Genomic DNA, 20,575 nt, shown 5'->3' with positions numbered 1-20,575 from the left:
CTGTCACTTTAAGCATTAATAATTCTGGGATCCTTTTACTTTTCATCCTGATTCCGAGATTATTTTTTATGATATATTCTACTTTATGTTAGAGGTAAATTTTTGTCGATACTTGCATAATTTCTTGGTGAAAAATTCCAAAATGTAATGAAAACTTTCCCAAATAAATAAATGAACATCCCAAATAAATTATATATTTATTCACATATTCAATATGTCTACTTTATGTTTGCATCATAAAGTTGACATGTTTTTACTTTTGGAAGGGCTTTAAAGTTCAGCAGCAATTTTCCAATTTTTCACAACATTTTCAAAATCGGAATTTTTCTGGGACCAGTTCAGTTTTGAAGTGGATTTGAAGGGCCTTCATATTAGAAAAAAAAACAAAAATAACCCCATTATAAAAACTGCACCCCTCAAAGTATTGAAAATGACATTCAGAAAGTATGTGAACCCTTTAAGTGTTTCACAGAAATAGCAGAAAAGTGAAGGAGAAAATTCAAAATCTTTATTTTTTACACTCGCATGTTCTTGTAGACCCAGTTTTTGAATTTTTACAAGGAATTTTACAAGGGGTAAAAGGAGAGTAATCCCCCCAAAATTAGTAACCCACTTTCTCTCAAGTAAGGAAATTGCTCATATGTGGATGTAAAGTGCTCTACGGGCACAGTAGAGGGCTCAAAAGGGAAGGAGCGATAATGAGATTTAGGAGAGTGAATTTTGCTGAAATGGTTTTGGGGGCATGTCTCCTTTAGGAAGCCCCTATGGTGCCAGAACAGCAAGAAAAAAACAAAAACAAATGGCATACTATTTTGGAAACTACACCCCACAAGGAATGTAACAAGGAGTACAGAGAGCCTTCACACCACACATACAGAATGTACTAAGGGGTACAGTGAACCTTAACACCCCAGAGGTGAATTGTCATTAAAGTTGGATGTGAAAATTAAAAATATATATATATTTTCACTAAAATGCTGTTGTTACCCTACATTTTTTATTTTCACAAAGGAAAATATTTAAAAAAAATTGTATCCCCAATTTCTCCCAAGTAGGAAAGTACTGCATATGTAGCCCTAAACTGTTGCCTTGAAATACGACATTGCTCCGAAATGTTAGAAGGCCTAAATTAGGGATTTGCATAGGGACGGACCCAGATGCAAGCATTACACTTGCCTCCGATACCAAAAACCTTACAGCAGTGTTTCTCGAACAGGGTGCCTCCTGCTGTGCCATTGACTGTCCAGGCATGCTGGGAGTTGTTGTTTTGAAAAAGCTGGAAACTGTGTAGGGGAGTGTGTATATGTAGTGTTATACTTTTTATTTTGTGTTAGTGTAGTGTAGTGTTTTTAGGGTACATTCACAAGGGCGGGGGTTCACAGGGAGCTTCCTGCTGGGAGTTTGAGCTGTGGCGGAAAATATACCGCATCGCAAACGTGCAGCAGGAAACTCACGCCTGTGTGAATGTACCCTGTACATTCATATGGGGGGGGGGGGGGGGAAACCTCCAGCTGTTGCAAAACTACAACTCTCAGCATGCCCTCTGGCTGTTCGTGCATGCTAGGAGTTGTAGTTATGCAACAGCTGGATGCACACTGGTTGCAAAAACACTGAGTTTGTTATATTACTCAGTGTTTCACAACCAGTGGGCCTCCAGCTGTTGCAAAACTACAACTCCCAGCATGAACTGTATGTCAGTGCATGCTGGAAGTTGTAGTTTGCAACAGCTGGGGGCACACTGGTTGCGAATCACTGAGTTAAGAAACAAACTCTCTGTTTCGCAACCAGTGTGCCTTCAGCTGTTGCGACACTTCAACTTTCAGCATGCACTGACAGAAGAAGGGCTGTAGTTATGCAACAGCTGGAGGCACACTAGTACAACTCCCAGCATGCCCTTTGGCTGTCCGTGCATGCTGGGAGTTGTAGTATATAACAGCTAGAGGCACACTGGTTGCAAAACACTAAGTTAAGTAACAAAGTTAAGTAGCATGCACTTTTTCATAGAAAAAAAATCTGCCTCCAGCTGTTGCATAACTATAACTCACTGCATGCCCTTTAGCTGTGCATGCTAAAGGTTGTTGCTTAGCAACAGCAGGAGGCGAACAGGCCTCACCTCCTGCTGCATCTTGCCGCCTCTGCTGCTCCTGTCGCTGCTCCTGCCGCTGACAACCTGATCCTGCTGCTGCCTGAGGGGATTCCCGTTGACCTCACTCGAAGTAAGTAAGGCCCCAACCACTGCCCCGATCACCGGTGATCACTACACAGCAGGACAGTGATCGGTCGTTCTGATCAACTGATCGTGTGATCGTGAGGTGGCCCCCTTGCCACCTCATTCCTGATGGTAAAGGCTGATAGGTGCCATCTCGGACGCCACCTATCATCCTTTTTTTCCGGGTCACCGGAGACCCGATTGACCTGGAATTGCTGCTAATCTCCGGTCTGAATTGACTGGCAATTTGCGGCGCTCACCGACATGGGGGGTCTCAGGACCCCCCAGGGGCTTGCATGGGTGACTGCAGAATGATTTCTGCAGGCATCCCAGTCCGGTCCCCGCCCGGTGAGCAGCGGGGACTGGAATTTCCACGGGCGTACAGGTACGCCCTGTGTCCTTAAGTACCAGGACATCAGGGTGTACCTGTATGCCCTGTGTCCTTAAGGGGTTAAAGGGGTACTTCGGAGGAAAACCATTTCTTTTTTTCAAATAAACAGGTTCCAGAAAGTTAACCAGATTTTTTTTTATTATTTCTATTAAGAAATCTCAATTCTTCCAGTACTTATCAGCTGCTGTATACTACAGAGGAAGTTGAGTAGTTATTTTCAGTCTGACCACAGTGCTCTCTGCTGACACCTCTGTCCATGTCAGGAACTGTCCAGAGCAGGAGAGGTTTGCTATCGGGATTTTATCCTACTCTGGACAGTTCCTGACATGGACAGAGGTGTCAGCAGAGAGCACTGTGGTCAGACTGAAAAGAACTCTACAACTTCCACTGGAGCATACATCAGCTGATAAGTACCGCAAGGATTATGATTTTTTAATAGAATATACTTACAAATCTTTCTGGAGCCAGTTGTTTTGAAAGAAATTGTTTTCCACCGGAGTACCCTTAAAATCATATTTTGGTGACTTACAGTCTCAATAGGCTTTTATTCTTCAACACTATTTGTTACTTAATCTACTGTATGTGGTGATTTTTATGTTATACAATATTTTACATGCTGCACAAAATTAAACATTTACCTTGAATAATATTGAGGGTATTGCTTATATAATAGAGAACCACTAGATTAACAGAAATTTCAAATGGATGACTTTTAAATTCTTAGCAAGGTCAAACCCAGTCATGTGTGAAACTCATTTCAGATTTAAGCCTTTCTAACTTTTCCTTTTAAATACTTTTAGTCTCTCAACTTTATATTTGATTTCTTTGCTTTTCTTTTATCACAATTGTTTTCAATGTAAGGAATCGGTTTGGAGATATATAATTACTGTTGGAAGATGAGAAAAGCAAAGCGGCTGAAGCTTTTCAGCCTTAAATATTGCTCTTAAGAATGTGAGATGTCCAGGAAAGAAGCCTAAAGCAAATAGGAATGTCATGGCCCGCATAATGAGTGTAGTAAATGAAGTTATACAAAAAATACAAACCTTTGCAGATATAAAAAAAAAATCATAAAAAGTAAATGGAAAAATTAAATAATTAGTATAAATTTTAAAATATTTATGCATGTACTGGATTGCCAATATTAAAAGGACCAAACTGAGGTTTCCAAAGTGGTGCTTAAATGTGTAGGAGAAAGCTGGTTGTACGTGTGGATGAAATAATAGCATATATTAGGTGACTTTTATTCCTAATGACAATGAGATAGGAGACTGCTGCAGAACTTAATTAGAAAGTCTTTAGAGTAGCTGTAGGGAACAAGAAGATGAACCAGGATTAATTACCTGCCGACTTCCGCAAGAGGAAGTGATTAAGAAGGGAGTGACCTCCAGAAAGATGTCCATTGGAACAGAATACAGATGAAGGCCAGAGACCTCTGGGAAAGAAGGAATGGCTATAATGAATTGCTTGAGATAAAATGCATCTTTAAAGCTACTATACATGTATATAGACAACGTCCACTGTTTATGAAAGGTAAACTTAAAAAAATTTATAGCACCAATGGTTTAATTAGAAAAGTTTCCATACATACTTCTGTCTATTTAAAGGGGTTATGCACCATGAGATGACTTTAGTACTTTCCTGACAGACAGTAATGGACATGCTTAGAAAGGATCCATTCTTGTCTTGGGGCTAAATGGCTGTGTTGTGAGTCAGTTGGCTATTTCATGTTGGAGTTACTTGCCTCCAACTACAATTCCTAGGATCCCTTGTATGTAAGTGTAAGGTCATTTTTCTCCCACCCACACATCTACCAACCTACCCATTGAAGTAAAGCTGCAGCCCTGTGGAGAATGATCTCTCTCCCACCTAGTGGTCGCTCCACCCATTGAACAGGACAGGCTCCTTTTCAACCCACGGACAGGCTCCTTTTCAACACTTGACTAGTTATGTAATGTCACAGGCTGCACTGCAACCTGGAAAAAGCTGGGTCAACACTCATTTTGTATGCTGATGAAATTGACCATTGGTGCAAAGATTACATAAACATTGCGAGACCATCCATCAAACACAGGTACAAACACTATACTATAAACTACCGTGACTATACAGCCCCTGATGCACACTCAAATAAAAATAATCCCAGAATACCATTTTAACTTTTAACCCCTTAGGCTAGATTCATACTGCCATTGTTCTCCAACCTGTATGGATGGTTCCGGGTTCATTCAGCTCTTTTTTTTTACCAATCGATCCTGAATATTCAGAGCACATAGACCTGATTGACTTGAACAGGGTCTGTCGGGTGTCCAGTATTTTACAGCTGTTGAGTGGAGAAAAAAGATTAGACATAAAAAAAAACTAATTTTTCTCCACTCAGCTCCCATCCTTCTAACTGATTGAAGTGATGGAGCTCCATTTAGCCGATCACAATGTAAGTGTGAACGTAGCCTTAAGGACCTGGGGTTTTTCCGTTTTTGCATTTTCGTTTTTTTTCCTCCTTGCCTTTAAAAAATCATAACTCTTTCAATTTTGCACCTAAAAATCCATATGATGGCTTATTTTTTGCGCCACCAATTCTACTTTGTAATGACGTCAGTCATTTCGCCAAAAAATCTATGGCGAAACGAAAAAAAAAATTATTGTGAGACAAAATTGAAAAAAAAAAACGCCATTTTGTAAATTTTGGGGGCTTCTATTTCTACGTAGTACATTTTTCAGTAAATATGACACCTTATCTTTATTCTGTAGGTTTATACGATTAAAATGATACCCTACTTATATAGGTTTGATTTTGTCGTACTTCTGGAAAAAATCCTAACTACATGCAGGAAAATTAATACGTTTAAAATTGTCATCTTCTGACCCCTATAACTTTTTTATTTTTCCGTGTATGGGGCGGTATGAGGGCTCATTTTTTTGTGCCGTGATCTGAAGTTTTTATCGGTACCAATTTTGCATTGATAGGACTTATTGATCGCTTTTTATTCATTTTTTCATGATATAAAAAGTGACCAAAAATGCACTATTTTGGACTTTGGAATTTTTTTGCGCGTACGCCATTGACCATGCGGTTTCATTAATGGTATATTTTTATAATTCGGACATTTCCGCACGCGGCGATACATATATGTTTATTTTTATTTACACTGTGTTTTTTTATGGGAAAAGGGGTGTGATTCAAACTTTTAATAGGGGAGGGGTTAAATGATCTTTATTCACTTTATAACACTGCACACACTGATCTTTTACATTGATCAATGGTTTCTCATAGGAAACCAGTGATCGATGATTCTGCCGCTTGACTGCTCATGCCTGGATCTCAGGCACTGAGCAGTCATTCGGCGATCGGACAGCGAGAAGGCAGGTAGGGATCCTCCAGCTGTCTTGTAAGCTGTTCGGGATGCCGCGATTTTGCGGCGGCTATTCCGAACAGCTTCCTGAGCTAACCGCCATGCTTTCACTTTCACTTTAGACGCGGCATTCAACTTTGAACGCCACATCTAAAGGGTTAATAGCGCGCGGCACCGCAATCAATGCCGACCCGCTTGGCCCCGCGTTATAGATCGGGAGCGGACTCATGACGTAACGTTATTTCTTGGGTCCTGAACAGGTTAAAGACACAGCCAATTTTGGCCTTCAGAGCAATGGCTCATGTTTTTTACATATGATCTGTCTCACTTTAGGTGGTATAAATGTTGTAATGGTTTTCAATTATCTTAGTGATTCTATGTTCTGTTTTTTGTGACATTAATAGCAGATTTAAGTTGATACATTTATCAATCATTTGTGAGTTTAGCAGAATATTTTTACATTTTCAGTAAAATATTAAAAACATTTAAAACATTCAATTTAAAAAACAAACTGCACCCTTGAAAGAATTCAAAACAGGATTTAAGAACACCGTTAATTTAGAGGAATTGAAGCAAAGTGAAGGTAAATTCACAGGGATTGAAGCAAAGTGAAAATAAAATTTTTATTTTTTAATACCCCTATTCTGCAATTTTAAAGAAACATTCAATGTGTGGCCCTAGTGCGCTGCTTCACTCGCACACAGGCCTCAAAAATAAAGGAGCTCAGCATGGATTGTAGGACCTTTTTATTAGCTGTTTTTTAGACACCATAAAGAGAGAGAGATCAAAACTTGTGCAGAGTAAAAGTTCACCAGTTGCCCATAGCAACCAATCAGATTGTTTCTTTCATTTCTTTGCACTTTGTTCTTTTCCTCCTTTCTCTTTTTTTTGTATCTATCTTATATTTTTTATCTATCTTATATTTTTTTTATCAATGCCTATATGAGGGCTTGTTTTTTGCAGGGACAATTGTAGTTTGTAAGCATACCTTTCATTTTTCCATAACATATACTCCAAAACAAAAAAAAACAAAAAAATTTGTGAGATGAAATTGGAAAAAATTTTGGGGAGAGGGTTCTTGCTGTTCATGCTGTTCAACATGTAGTCAAACTAACATATTATCTTGATATTTTAGTCCAGCCCCATTAGAGCAATATTACATTTGTATGGTCACCGTCATGTTTTACTAGTTTTACAAAATTCTAAACTTTAAAAAAAATATATCTTTTACATTTTTTTGCCATTTTCTGACCCCTATAACTCTTTAATTTTTTCGTATATAGGGCTATATGAGGGCTCATTTTTGCGCTGAAATCTGTTGAAAGCTTTTTACTTCAGTTTTCTAATAAATTAGACGATCAAAAAAATCACATTTCTGGGGTTTGGTATTTGTTAACATTTACGCTATTTACCAAATGGGATAAAAAAAATTATATTTTATAAATAGTTCGGACAAATAATCATACGGACAATTATACATGCAGTGATACCAAATATGTTTATTTTTATTATGTTTACATGTTAATGGGAAAAGGTGGGTGATTTTAACTTTTAATATGGAAAAGGGTTAATTTGTGTTTTTTTCTATTAAACTTTCTTTTTACACTTTATTAGTCCATTTAGGGGATTTTAGGAGGAATCATTGGATTCCTTATACAGATCAATGCATTTCTCTTGAACTGCATTGATCTGTGCAATCTGCGCTCCATAAGTAGAGCCTGCTTAAGGTAGGCTCTATCAAGGACAGGGCTGTGGACAGGATGAAAGGTAAGGCCTCCGGCTACTTCTACACTGTGTGTGTGTGGGGTGGGGGTGGAGGCAGCCATAGTTATACAAAGTGTATGTACAGCCCTGCCCAAAAGTATTGAGACTAATAAACATTTGGGTTTTCCAAAATTTTGCTGGTGTTCACTGTTTTTAGATCTTTTAATCAGATGCTTCTGTGGTATACTGGTATACTTCTCTTCCCTTCTTGACACCAGGCCAGCCTCCAAAAGCCTCCACACTGACACTTGCCTGTCGCCATTCCTGAACAAACTCTGTATTGGTGTGGAACTGATCCAGTAGCTGAATTCTCTTTAGGAGACAGTCCTGGCACTTTCTGGACTTTCTTAGATGCTTTACAGCTTTTGTGTGTATTACAGTTTTACTTTTGGCATACTGTAATTTAGAGTGGCAAGACTAAAATAGAGCTTTATCCTAAATTACCATAATCACTATGTTTGGAGAGAGGTCAATAAGGCCTATAGCTATATGAATACCATCCCCACTGAGCCACCATCAAAGCATGGTAGTGGCTCACTGATGTTTTTTTTTTTTTTTTTTTTTTTTTTGGGGTGGGGGGGGGGAGATAAACTCAAAAGGCATGGCAAATAAATGGCAAAATATATGCAGCATTACATCATAAAATACTGACAGACAATTTGCATTCTTCTACACAAAGGCTGTGCATGCAATGCTCTTGGACTTTACAGCAGAACAACAACTATAAGCACAAGACCAAGTAGACCCTCCCGTGGTTACAGCAAAAAAATTAATAAAAATAAAATGTTCTAGAGTGGCCAAACCACTTTGGGGAGATCTGAAATGTGTGGTTCAATAAAGAAGAGATGGCAATAGACTTTGTATGATCTAAAGGCATTTTAAGAGACAAATGGGCAGCTATATCACCTGCAAGAATTCAAGGCTGCATAGACAACTATTACAACAGACTATGGAATGTCCCAGTACAGGACATGGTCCTGCACAACCCTTAGGCCCTGTCAGGTTTAGACCCTCAGTGACCTGGGGGCTCACCTGCAAGGTCTCCCCCTGTTGTTTTCAGAATGTTGTGTATATTGCTTTAATGCCTAGACAGTCTCCTAATGTATAGGTAGTACAAAGGACCTGTGGGAGGTCTAAAGGACCTGTGTAAGTCTGTCACATGTTATGTTACGATAAAAACAAGCAATCTCCAGGTAGCAGAGCGGGATCAATGGAAGCGCTGAGACCAGATAAGGCATGCCTGAGGAAGCGGGTGACCGTGAAACGCGTTGCATTATGGGAAATAAATCCTTTTTACTTCTTATCTGGTCTCAGCGCTTCCATTGATCCCGCTCTGCTACCTGGAGATTGCTTGTTTTTATCGTGATTCTATTTCAGCGGGACGAAGCTGCAGAGACCCTTTGATGATACACCATGTTCCATTGTTGTACTTGGTTGGAGTACAACTTCATGTGGTAAGCGCAATTCACACTTAGCGTTACCAACTCACCTTTGGTGTTACACTACGGAGCGCATCCGTTTGTGCTTTTTTTATTACATGTTATGTTATGCAGTCACATGATTTGCTGTCACATGTTCTTCCAGAGAGCACCAGCTTAACCTATGACCCGCAGCTTGACCAATGGGCTTTAGTCCAGTCCACCACTATATAAAGGGGCGGCCATTACAATTTCTCTCAGATTCCATCTGCTACTGAGCACAGCAAACACCAGAGATCTCAGTGCAAGTGATAAGCATCTGGAAGACCCCAAAAGCTACAGTCATTCCAGAAAGTCTCAAGTCTATGTCTGTTGTCACTGAAACTAGTCAAGTCCTGCATATAGTCAAGTCAAGTCCAATCCGAGTCAAGTTAATTACAAGTATATTGGTCCAGCAAGCTGCAAGGTCCTTCTGGGTTCCTGGCCACCTCTCTGGAATTCTGGCCTAGCTGTGAAGACAATTTTAATCTGTCTTAAACTCTAGCCTCCGTTAAACCATAACTGGCTGTGGAATTTCCTTTCCTTAACTAGCCTTTGGAATAGTGGAGATACCATTCGCGTGGTTCCGGTACCAAAAACCAGTCTGGCGTAACGGACACTAGGGGTTAATACCATCTGATCCCACCACCTACAATGCTACATTATTATTATTTTTTTTGCCATGTTTAGTTTTATGATTGTGCTGTTCAATATGAATTCCACATAAAATAAAATAAATGTGTATTGCCTTCTCACTGCTTTCTTTAAAAATGGCTCATATATTACCGAGTATTTAATGATATGCAAACTTTTTAGCACAACTGTAACTGTGTGATCCACCTGTATGACCCTAGATTCTGGATTCAATGTGGTATTTGTCATGAAGATGTTAGCAGTACAGTAGATCCATCGATACCTGTAAGTTGGAAATCTCTCACATCCTTAATTTTGCCCATTTTCCAGCTTTTAATGCATCAGCTTCGAGAACTGACTGTTCACTTGCTGTCTAATATATCCCACCCCTTGACAGTGGCCTCTGTAATGAGATAACGTTATTCTGTTCAGCTGTCAGTGGTATTAAAGTTATGGCTGATAATGTATGTTTCTCTGCAGCTGACAAACAATTAACAGTACAAAGTAATATCACAACTTATGAATGTTCATTTGCAGTTGGGTTTAATTGTTCACATGAATATTGTGGGCAGATAACAGTAATTTGTCTGACGTCTGTAGTTTATTTCTAGCTAAACAAATATTTGTCATTTGTAATGAATGGGATGCACAAGATCAGAATTCCTACAGTGCATAGTCGTCTATGCTAATAAGGGGAAGTGCATAGGACAGAGCTGGATTGTCTTTGAAAGGCTGCTGTATTGTTTTATCTTTTCTATGCAGAGCTCTACATCAGGTTAACACTTTCAGAGATATCATCAATTTTAAAGAAAACAAGCGCTTGTGTAGAGAAGCTAAAAAAAAATGTGAATTTTTTATGTATCTAGAATTGTTTATGTGACATTTTCTGCTTTGTGATAAGCCCTTTGTCTCATGTTGTGCACAGCGCCAATGTATGGTGCTGTGTATATTTTGCCATGATTAGGCATCACCGTCATGTACAAGTTATTAGCATAGATCACACATCGCAGTCTAACATTGTAAACAGCAGACCATAAAAGTGAAGAGTAGCAGAACAGCAAGTGTATATGGAAAATAGCTGTCCAAATGTAAGAAAAGTTCAGAATTTTAATTAACTAAAAAAATCCCATAAAATCATTTTCCCATGTTCTTTTTAGAACAACCATTATGTTGTTCATGTTTTTTAGGTTATCTTCATAGGGATAGGGGCTTCATTTTTAAATAAAGGGCTTTACATATCGAAATCACAAACTTTTGCTTACTTGTAGCCACCTCTAGGGGTAGCAAAGGAGACCTGCATATGTTTTTTTTATAGGTTTAATGAGAAGGGTTGAAGAGGGTTGTTTGTTTCTCCAATGCTGCCTTTCCAATGTTCCCAATCCCTGATCGAGACTCCTTTCTTTTTCAAGTGATGCTTTGTCTTTGCAAGTGCTGCCCCCTCAGCCGATCACTGACAGCCTAACAAGAACCAGGAGAAAGCGTTGACAAGTGGGTACCAGGAGAACAAGTGACTGCAGCTGTGTGGAATCAGGGTAGGAAATTTTCACTACTTTTTAAGTTTTACACCACTCCAAGCCATATATGAAAAAGTTATCCCTGGAAAAAAGCCTACATGAACTTCCTGTAACATGTGCTGGTAACATAAATTTATAAATGTAGAAAAATAGGTCCCCAGCATTCACCAGTAATACAAAATCAAGAGGGTTTATTAATCCATAGCAGAAATGGTTGTACATTTCTGCTATGAATTAATAAACCCTCTTGATTTAGCATTACTGGTGAGTGCTGGGTACCTTTTTTTCTACGTGCTGGTTTACCTCCAGTTCCTGCACCACCACAAAAAACACGGAAGTGCCGACCTACCTACTACCATAAATTTATAAATGACACATTGTAGATTCTACAATGTGTAACCGATCTGTATAAATATGCAATTAATCCATATAGTAGTGGCAATTCTATTTTTACGCCATCAATTCCAAGTGTGTTTCATTTCGTCAGTCAATACCATAGTTAAAAACAATTAAACAATTGATGCTTTGACAATAATGGCATAGAAAATCTATAGCTATTTCATTAGATTTCTTATGGCATAGAGCACAGAAGAATTTCTTTTAAGTAAAAATTTTGTTGGATGTTCCCCTTAGGTTAGGATTCTAAACGCAGAACAGAAATGACCAGTCAGATAATGCTAGAAACAACATAAAGGTCAGAGCAGGTATGCACACAATTATAGATGACAGCAAGGATAGAACATTACAATACCAATGTTTTTCTTCTCTTGGCAGTGACTGTAATTAGAAGAGAAAATGACACACTCACAATGGTACGACAACCATTTTAGTGTAAGAAAACTTTTTAAATTATACGGCAAAGAAATACCAACAGAAAAATACATTGTTCTATCAGTAAATTAGGATACGCAGTAGGACCTTATTCACCTTTGTGGATCTGATGTTTCCTATACTTTGATGTAATAATGTATATTTCTTTACAGTGTCTGCATACGCACTGTGTTTTCTATTCTATCCAATACCAAAGAGAGGACAAAGAGAAAAACAAAAGAGAAGGAGCTTTCTTGGTCTTTAATATTGATGCCCCAATGATAAATGGTTTTCTGAGGCTGTCATATTTTGTGGCAGACGTGTAGTGCACTGCAGCTTCGTCCCATTACTGTAAGTAGTACTTAGAAACATAGAATGTGTCTGCAGATAAGAACCATTTGGCCCATCTAGTCTGCCCAATAATCTGAATACTATGAATAGTCCCTGGCCCTATCTTATATGAAGGATAGCCTTATGCTTATCCCATGTATGTTTAAACTTCTTCACTGTATTTGCAGCGACCACTTCTCCAGGAATGCTATTCCATGCATCCACTACTCTCTCTGTAAAGTAATACTTCCTGATATTACTGTATAAACCTTTGCTCCTCTAATTTAAAACTATGTCCTCTTGTGGTAGTTTTTCTTCTTTTAAATATACTCTCCTCCTTTACCGTGTTGATTCCCTTTATGTATTTAAAAGTCTCTATCATATCCCCTCTGTCTCTTCTTTCTTCCAAGCTATACATGTTAAGGTCCTTTAACCTTTCCTGGTAAGTTTTATCCTTCAATCTTCTCTGAACTTTCTCTAGCTATCACTAGTGCAAGACACAAAAATGTATGAAGCTGTGCATGAGAATGAAGAGGCCACAGTGTTGACCTATGTTGAAGTCCCTAAATCAGCTGTTTGTAGGGGTGTCTGTGAGCTGGATCCCCAACAAACTGATATTGATGGCCTGTCCAATGTATAGGCCATCAACATTAACCCCTTAAGGACCAGGCCATTTTACACCTTAAGGACCAGAGCGTTTTTTGCAATTCTGACCACTGTCACTTTAAACATTAATAACTCTGGAATGCTTTTAGTTATCATTCTGATTCTGAGATAGTTTTTTCTTGACATATTCTACTTTAACTTAGTGGTAAAATTTAATGGTAACTTGCATCCTTTCTTGGTGAAAAATCCCAAAATTTGATGAAAAAAATGAAAATTTGGCATTTTTTTTAACTTTGAAGCTCTCTGCTTGTAAGGAAATGGATATTCAAAATAAAAAAAAAAATGGGTTCACATATATAATATGTCTACTTTATGTTTGCATCATAAAATTGACAAGTTTTTACTTTTGGAAGACACCAGAGGGCTTCAAAGTTCAGCAGCAATTTGGCAATTTTTCACAAAATTTTAAAACTCGTTATTTTTCAGGGACCAGTTTAGGTTTGAAGTGGATTTGAAGGGTCTTCATATTAGAAATACCCCATAAATGACCCCATTAAAAAAAATACACCCCCAAAGTATTCAAAATGACATTCAATAAGTGTATTAACTCTTTAGGTGTTTCACAGGAATAGCAGCAAAGTGAAGGAGAAAATTCACAATTTTCATTTTTTACACTCGCATGTTCTTGTAGACCCAATTTTTTTATTTTTGCAATTGGTAGAAAGGAGAAAATGTTTACTTGTATTTGAAACCCAATTTCTCTCGAGTAAGCATATACCTCATATGTCTATGTAAAATGTTTGGTGGGTGCAGTAGAGGGCTCAGAAGGGAAGGAGCGACAAATGGTTTTTGGGGGGCATGTCACCTTTAGGAAGCCCCTATGGTGCCAGAACAGCAAAAAAAACACATGGCATACCATTTTGGAAACTAGACCCCTCGGGGAACGTAACAAGGGGTAAAGTGAACCTTAATACCCTACAGGTGTTTCACGACTTTTGCATATGTAAAAAAAAATATTTTTTTTACCTAAAATGCTTGGTTTCCCAAAATTTTTACATTTTTAAAAAGGGTAATAGCAGAAAATACCCCCCAAAATTTGAAGCCCAATCTCTCCCGATTCAGAAAACACCCCATATGGGGATGAAAAATGCTCTGCTGGCGCACTACAGGTCTCAGAAGAGGAGGAGTCACATTTGGCTTTTTGGAAGCAAATTTTGCTCTGGGGGCATGCCGCATTTAGGAAGCCCCTACGGTGCCAGGACAGCAAAAAAAAAACCCAAATGGCATACCATTTTGGAAACTAGACCCCTCGGGGAATGTAACAAGGGGTAATGTGAACCTTAATACCCCACAGGTGATTCACAACTTTTGCATATGTAAAAATTTTACATTTTTAAAAAGGGTAATAGCAGAAAATACCCCCCCAAAATTTGTAACACAATTTCTCCCGAGTACGGCGATACCCCATATGTGACCCTAAACTGTTGCCTTGAAATACGACAGGGCTCAAAAGTGAGAGTGCCATGCGCATTTGAGGCCTAAATTAGGGACTTGCATAGGGGTGGACATAGGGGTATTCTACGCCAGTGATTCCCAAACAGGGTGCCTCCAGCTGTTGTAAAACTCCCAGCATGCCTAGACAGTCAACGGCTATCTGGCAATACTGGAAGTAGTTGTTTTGCAACAGCTGGAGGCTCCGTTTTGGAAACAGTGGCGTACCAGATGTTTTTCATTTTTATTGGGGAGGGGGGCTGTGTAGGGGTATGTGTATATGCAGTATTTTTTACTTTTTATTTTGTGTTAGTGTAGTGAAGTGTTTTTAGGGTACAGTCGCACGGGCGGGGGGTTCACAGTAGTTTCTCGCTAGCAGTTTGAGCTGCGGCAGAAAATTTGCCGCAGCTCATACTTGCAGCCAGATACTTACTTTAATCCTCCACCCATGTGAGTGTACCCTGTGCGTTCACATTGGGGAGGGGGGAACATCCAGCCTCCAGCTGTTGCAAAACTACAACTCCCAGCATGTAGGGTCTATCAGTGCATGCTGGGAGTTGTAGTTTTGCAACAGCTGGAGGCTCCGTTTTGAAAACAGTGGCGTACCAGACGTTTTTCATTTTTATTGGGGAGGGGGGCTGTGTAGGGGAATGTGTATATGTAGTGTTTTTTACTTTTTATTTTATGGTAGTGTATTGTTTTTAGGGTACAGTCGCAGGGGCGGGGGGGGGTTCACAGTAGTTTCTCGCTGGCAGTTTGAGCTGCAGCAGAAAATTTGCCGCAGCTCAAACTTGCAGCCGGATACTTACTGTAATCCTCCGCCCATGTGAGTGTACCCTGTACGTTCACATTGGGAGGGGGGGGAGAAACATCCAGCTGTTGCAAAACTACAACTCCCAGCATGTACGGTCTATCAGTGCATGCTGGGAGTTGTAGTTTTGCAACAGCTGGAGGCACACTGGCTGTGAAACACCGAGTTTGGTAACAAACTCAGTGTTTTGCAACTAGTGTGCCTTCAGCTGTTGCAAAAGCTACAACCCCCATCATGTACGGACAGCGGAAGGGCATGCTGGGTGTTGTAGCTATGCAACAGCGGGAGGCATACTACTTTGGCTGGGGATGCTGGGGATTGTAGTTATGCAACAGCTGGAGACACACTGGTTTGCTACTTAATTCAGTGTGCCTTCAGCTGTTGCAAAACTACAACTCTCAGCAGTCACCGAGAGCCAACGGGCATGCTGGGAGTTGTAGTTATGCAACTGTTTGTGCAAGCTGGGAGTTGTAGTTATACAACAGCTGAAGGTACACTTTTCCATAGAAAAAATGTGCCTCCAGCTGTTGCAAAACCATAAGTCCCAGCATGCCCATAAGGGAATGCTGGGAGTTGTGGTGGTCTGCCTCCTCCTGTTGCATAACTACAGCTCCCAGCATGCCCTTTCTGCATGCTGGGAGCTGTTGCTAAGCAACAGCAGGAGGCTGTCACTCACCTCCTGCTGCTGCTGATCCACGCCGTGCAGGTCAGTCCCGCCGCCGCCGTCGCTCCTGGGGCCCCGATCCCAACATTAACGCCGGGGATCGGGGTCCCCAGCACCCGGGGTGCACGTCCCGCACCCGCTCACGTCCTCCGGAAGAGGGGCGGAGCGGGTTGCGGGAGTGACACCCGCAGCAGGCGCCCTGATTGGTCGGCCGGGCCGACGAATCAGGGCGATCGTGAGGTGGCACCAGTGCCACCTCACCCCTGCTGGCTATGGCTGTTCGGGGCCATCTCTGACGGCCCCGATCAGCCAGTAATTCCGGGTCATCAGGTCACTGGAGACCCGATTGACCCGGAATCGCCGCAGATCGCTGGACTGAATTGTCCAGCGATCTGCGGCCATCGCCGACATGGGGGGGCATAATGACCCCCCTGGGCGATATGCCGCGATGCCTGCTGAACGATTTCAGCAGACATCGGGCACCGGCTCCCCTCCGGCTAGCGGCGGGGGGGGCCGGGAATGGACAGGACGTACTCCTACGTCCTCGGTCCTTAAGGACTCGGAAACGGGGGCATAGGAGTACGTCCATTGTCCTTAAGGGGTTAAAGGAGATGTGTGGCAGAAATGTCCCCCTGTGCCTGGGCACAAACTTTAACTCACCATCCTACATTCCCCCGTTGCTCCGGTATCGGCATCCTGTTCCTCCGGCGCTGCTCAGCTCTGTGCTTCTTAGGCTCCAAACGTCACAGTGGAGGCAGCGTATCGCCAGCCACAGCAATGTCCCGTCTCGGCCAGTGACAGCTGAGCGCACTGTCATGTAAGGAGGTGAGACATTGCTGTGGCCGACAATACGCTGCCTGCACAGTGACGTTTAAGCCTAAGAAGCCAAAAGCCAGCAGCACTGAAGGAACGGGACACTGATATTTCTGCAATGGGGGAATGTAGGAAGGTGAGTTAAAGTTTGTTTATTATGTTTTGCAGCCCGGGCACAGGGGGACTTAAAATATTTCTGCCACATATCTTCTTTAAAGACTTGAAAAACTCCTTTATCCAATATCAGCAATATCTGTAAGACTATACCTTATAATGCAGATTGGTAGATGGTAGATTGGTGGATTGATAGATCCAAGATGTGGATGTCTAGCATGGATTCTAATATGTTTTTTCCATTCATTAAGTATTTCTGCCTATATGACTAATCTATAGTGGCAGTAGTATTATCATTTAGTCACCTTTCGCTGTAATGCTGTACAGATCACATTCCAGCAGCTTCCTCTAAGGCTGGGTCCACACTACGTTTTGTCCCATACGGGAGCGCATACGGCAGGGGGGAGCTAAAAGCTCGCGCTCCCGTATGTGACCGTATGCGCTCCCGTATGCCATTCACTTCAATGAGCCGACCGGAGTGAAACGTTCGGTCCGGTCGGCTCATTTTTGCGCCGTATGCGCTTTTACAACCGGACCTAAAACCGTGGTTGACCACAGTTTTAGGTCCGGTTGTAAAAGCGCATACGGCGCAAAAATGAGCCGACCGGACCGAACGTTTCACTCCGGTCGGCTCATTGAAATGAATGACATACGGGAGCGCATACGGTGACATACGGGAGCGCGAGCTTTTATCTCCCCCCTGCCGTATGCGCTCCCGTATGAGACAAAACGTAGTGTGGACCCAGCCTTACAGACAAAGCAGGAAGTTGCAGCTTAGAGTTAGGTCTAGTGGGCAGACTGAAAAATGCAAGATAAAATGAAAACTTATAAAAAGAAATCACCAAAAATAATAAAAAAAATATGTTTACCATAAAAACTATTTAAACAATAGGTACTTTTGTGAAGATGCATGCTTATGTAGTACAGCATAGGCTATTTATAGAGTATGTGTGTACAGAGTATCTGTATGCCTTGTGCTTACCTGATTTAATTTGTGTGGCATGCATGACAGTCATGATTTTCTAAAATTGCTGTAAAAATAGTAATAAAACTACCAGAAACACATGTGAACACAGTCTTAGTGGAGGTATAAAACTTTTATATAATATGTACACAATCAGCTGTCCAGCTGTGACATGGACCGATGCGGATCTACATGAAGTAAACTGTAGAAAAGCAGTAAATATGTCTAGTGCAGCAAACAATTCTTTATTTAATAATCTATTTGAAATCACATAGGGGGGCATTTACTAAACTTTGACTATGAAGTCTCTTTTCTACCTTTTTTTTTTAACTTTCTTTTTGCGTGCGACAAATTTACTTCATTGTCGCACGATGTTAGTAAAATTAGTAAAAGCGGGAAATTTACTTCAGGTAGTAGCTTAAATAGTCAGCTTTTTTTCCTGGCTTTGTGAGCAGCCTTGAGGTTTTTTTAGGGCAATATTTTATTTTTGAGGGCTAGCATGGCGCAGGTTGGCTCAAAAAGAAAGGCTAAAACTAATAACCAGCAAGCTACTCCATCTGCTGTTGTCCAAATATTGGAGAGTATGTCTGCGGCCACAGCTACTCTGGATCAGGATGCAGGATCCTCCATTCTACCTTCTTCTGATTTGTCAGATGGAGAAGCCTCTGGGGTCCCTTCAATGAGGCATAGTCGTGCCATTAAGATGTAAGGTGTTGAGTGGTATATTTGGCAATCTTGTTGACAAGTTTCCTATTTAATTCAACAATGTGGCTATATGTTTGTTCATTTGTGGCAAGGTTTCCCCAAATCCCAAACATAACGCTTGGTAAAAGGGGTTGTTAGTTACCAGGTCCTGGAAGCTACACTTCCAAACACTGGGATCCAAAGCGGGGATCGAGCTTCCGTGGTCCATCTCGCCACCGTGGGACCTCATGCCCGCCCCTGGGAAGTTGCGCCTGGCCCTCTCAATAAAAGTGTATGGGAAGGGGGCGTAATGGCTGACACGCCCATTCCCATAGACTTTCAGGGTGAGGGGCGGGCGCGACGTCACAGGTGCGGCCATGACATCACCCGGGGGCGGGACGGACCCCGGAATCCCGATCCCATCGTTCGGATCCCAACGTTCAAAAGTGTAGGTTCGGGACGCTGAGCCCGTACAACCCCTTTAAGTCAATTGCAAGAATGGCCAGGGCTTTGTTATTTTGTTAAAATGTTCCTGGTTTGCCAAATGCATATCTAAATTAAAACAAATAACACGATTTAAACACCAAAATTGCGAGCCTTTTGTGCATTTGTCTACTATCGGTTTGGAAGGAAAACGTAACAACCAGCTGTTTGGGTACCTTTCCCCTTACCTTTGTTGTCAGGCTAGATTATATGTATGTCAGCCAAAGCTTTTAAGTGAAAAAGAACATATAAAGGAAACACAGGGGTTGGGAAGTAAAAGTACTTAAAAAATATTTTTCATTCCTTTTAAATACACAATTTGTTTGGACACAAAATCTACATCGTCAGCAAAATGAAAAAAAAAAAAAACCTGCAAACCAACCAAGAGAGTAGCTAGCGTTTGGAAATTAGTTGGGTCACCAAATCCCAATCAACATGCACATCAAACTACATATAACACATACTATATTGTACTACTATAAAAGTAGCCACATGTCTCTCATAGGCATCACCTTAAATATTCCATAATTATAGGAACATTTTTGAATAAAAAATTTCAATTTATAGTGGGAGAGATTAAACCAGGATAAATAAACCATTGTGCCTTAAAAAGTAACTGAAACACACCTATAAACATTACAAACCCTGGCTTTCCAATAGTTGACTACATCTGCCTAGTTTGTAAGCCATGAGTTTGCTGGGGTAAATATAGTCATGTTTTCTGGTGTTTGCAACTTTTTTGCAACTGTTGCACTTCATAAATTTCTGACCACTGCACGTCAATTTCTTTTTTCTAAAAAAAAAAAAAGGCGGGAAAGAAAATTTGCTTTTCTCGCTGTCTGTAAAAAAAGTTGCACACAAAATCGCGCAGGCGCAACTGTGACAATTATGCGACAGACAATTAGCAGAAAAAACAGGACTACAGATGTTGATAAATGCCCCCCATAAACATACAGGAAAAGGGACGCGTCTCAGTTGAACAAATCAATTCAATCATACTATGTGTAGGGGATAACTGTCTGATAAGTTCAGTTTCCCGGAGTACCCTAGGTCGTTTTTTGCAGCAAAAGGGCAATAAATGGAAAATGCTAAAAAAAAAATTCTTACACAGAATTTTACATATATTTTTGTATCAACAGCTTATAATATCTAACATATGTATTCACAGAACTTACTGTTCGGTAAAGCAATTAGGTATAGATAATTAACTGTATCTTGTGGGCCTGTATTTTTATTTATCATGTATTACATTACAGGAAAGGTAGTTGTAAAGAGAGTTGATAATTAATGCACATACTTTTAGGGCATAGTTTATTTAAATACTACCTTTGCTGAGTGGAAAAATATATGTTATACATAGACTTAGAATAAGAAAAAAAATAGACATACAAAGTGGGATAGAACTGAATAAAATAAAAATCGAAGTAACAATTTATTTCACCAGTGTTGCAACAAATTCAGACATCAAGTAAAATTAAATCTGATTT

General features: G+C 40.5%; 1 long non-coding RNA gene across 1 annotated transcript in view; it reads right to left on the bottom strand.

Moving 5' to 3' along the window:
- LOC130307293 (uncharacterized) overlaps positions 1-4,904 on the bottom strand; it is a 37,085-nt gene extending 32,181 nt beyond the window's left edge. Inside the window, exons 1-2 of the long non-coding RNA XR_008856488.1 lie at positions 4,802-4,904; positions 3,941-4,032 (exon numbers count right to left, since the gene is read on the bottom strand). This is a non-coding gene — a long non-coding RNA (uncharacterized LOC130307293). The remainder of the gene's footprint in view (positions 1-3,940; positions 4,033-4,801) is intronic.
- Between the last annotated feature and the right edge of the window lie 15,671 nt (positions 4,905-20,575).

Source organism: Hyla sarda, chromosome 1 (assembly GCF_029499605.1).
Source record: "Hyla sarda isolate aHylSar1 chromosome 1, aHylSar1.hap1, whole genome shotgun sequence".
NCBI lineage: Eukaryota > Metazoa > Chordata > Amphibia > Anura > Hylidae > Hyla > Hyla sarda.
Note: the sequence above shows the minus strand (reverse complement) of the source record. Positions and strands in the feature narration are given on the sequence as shown.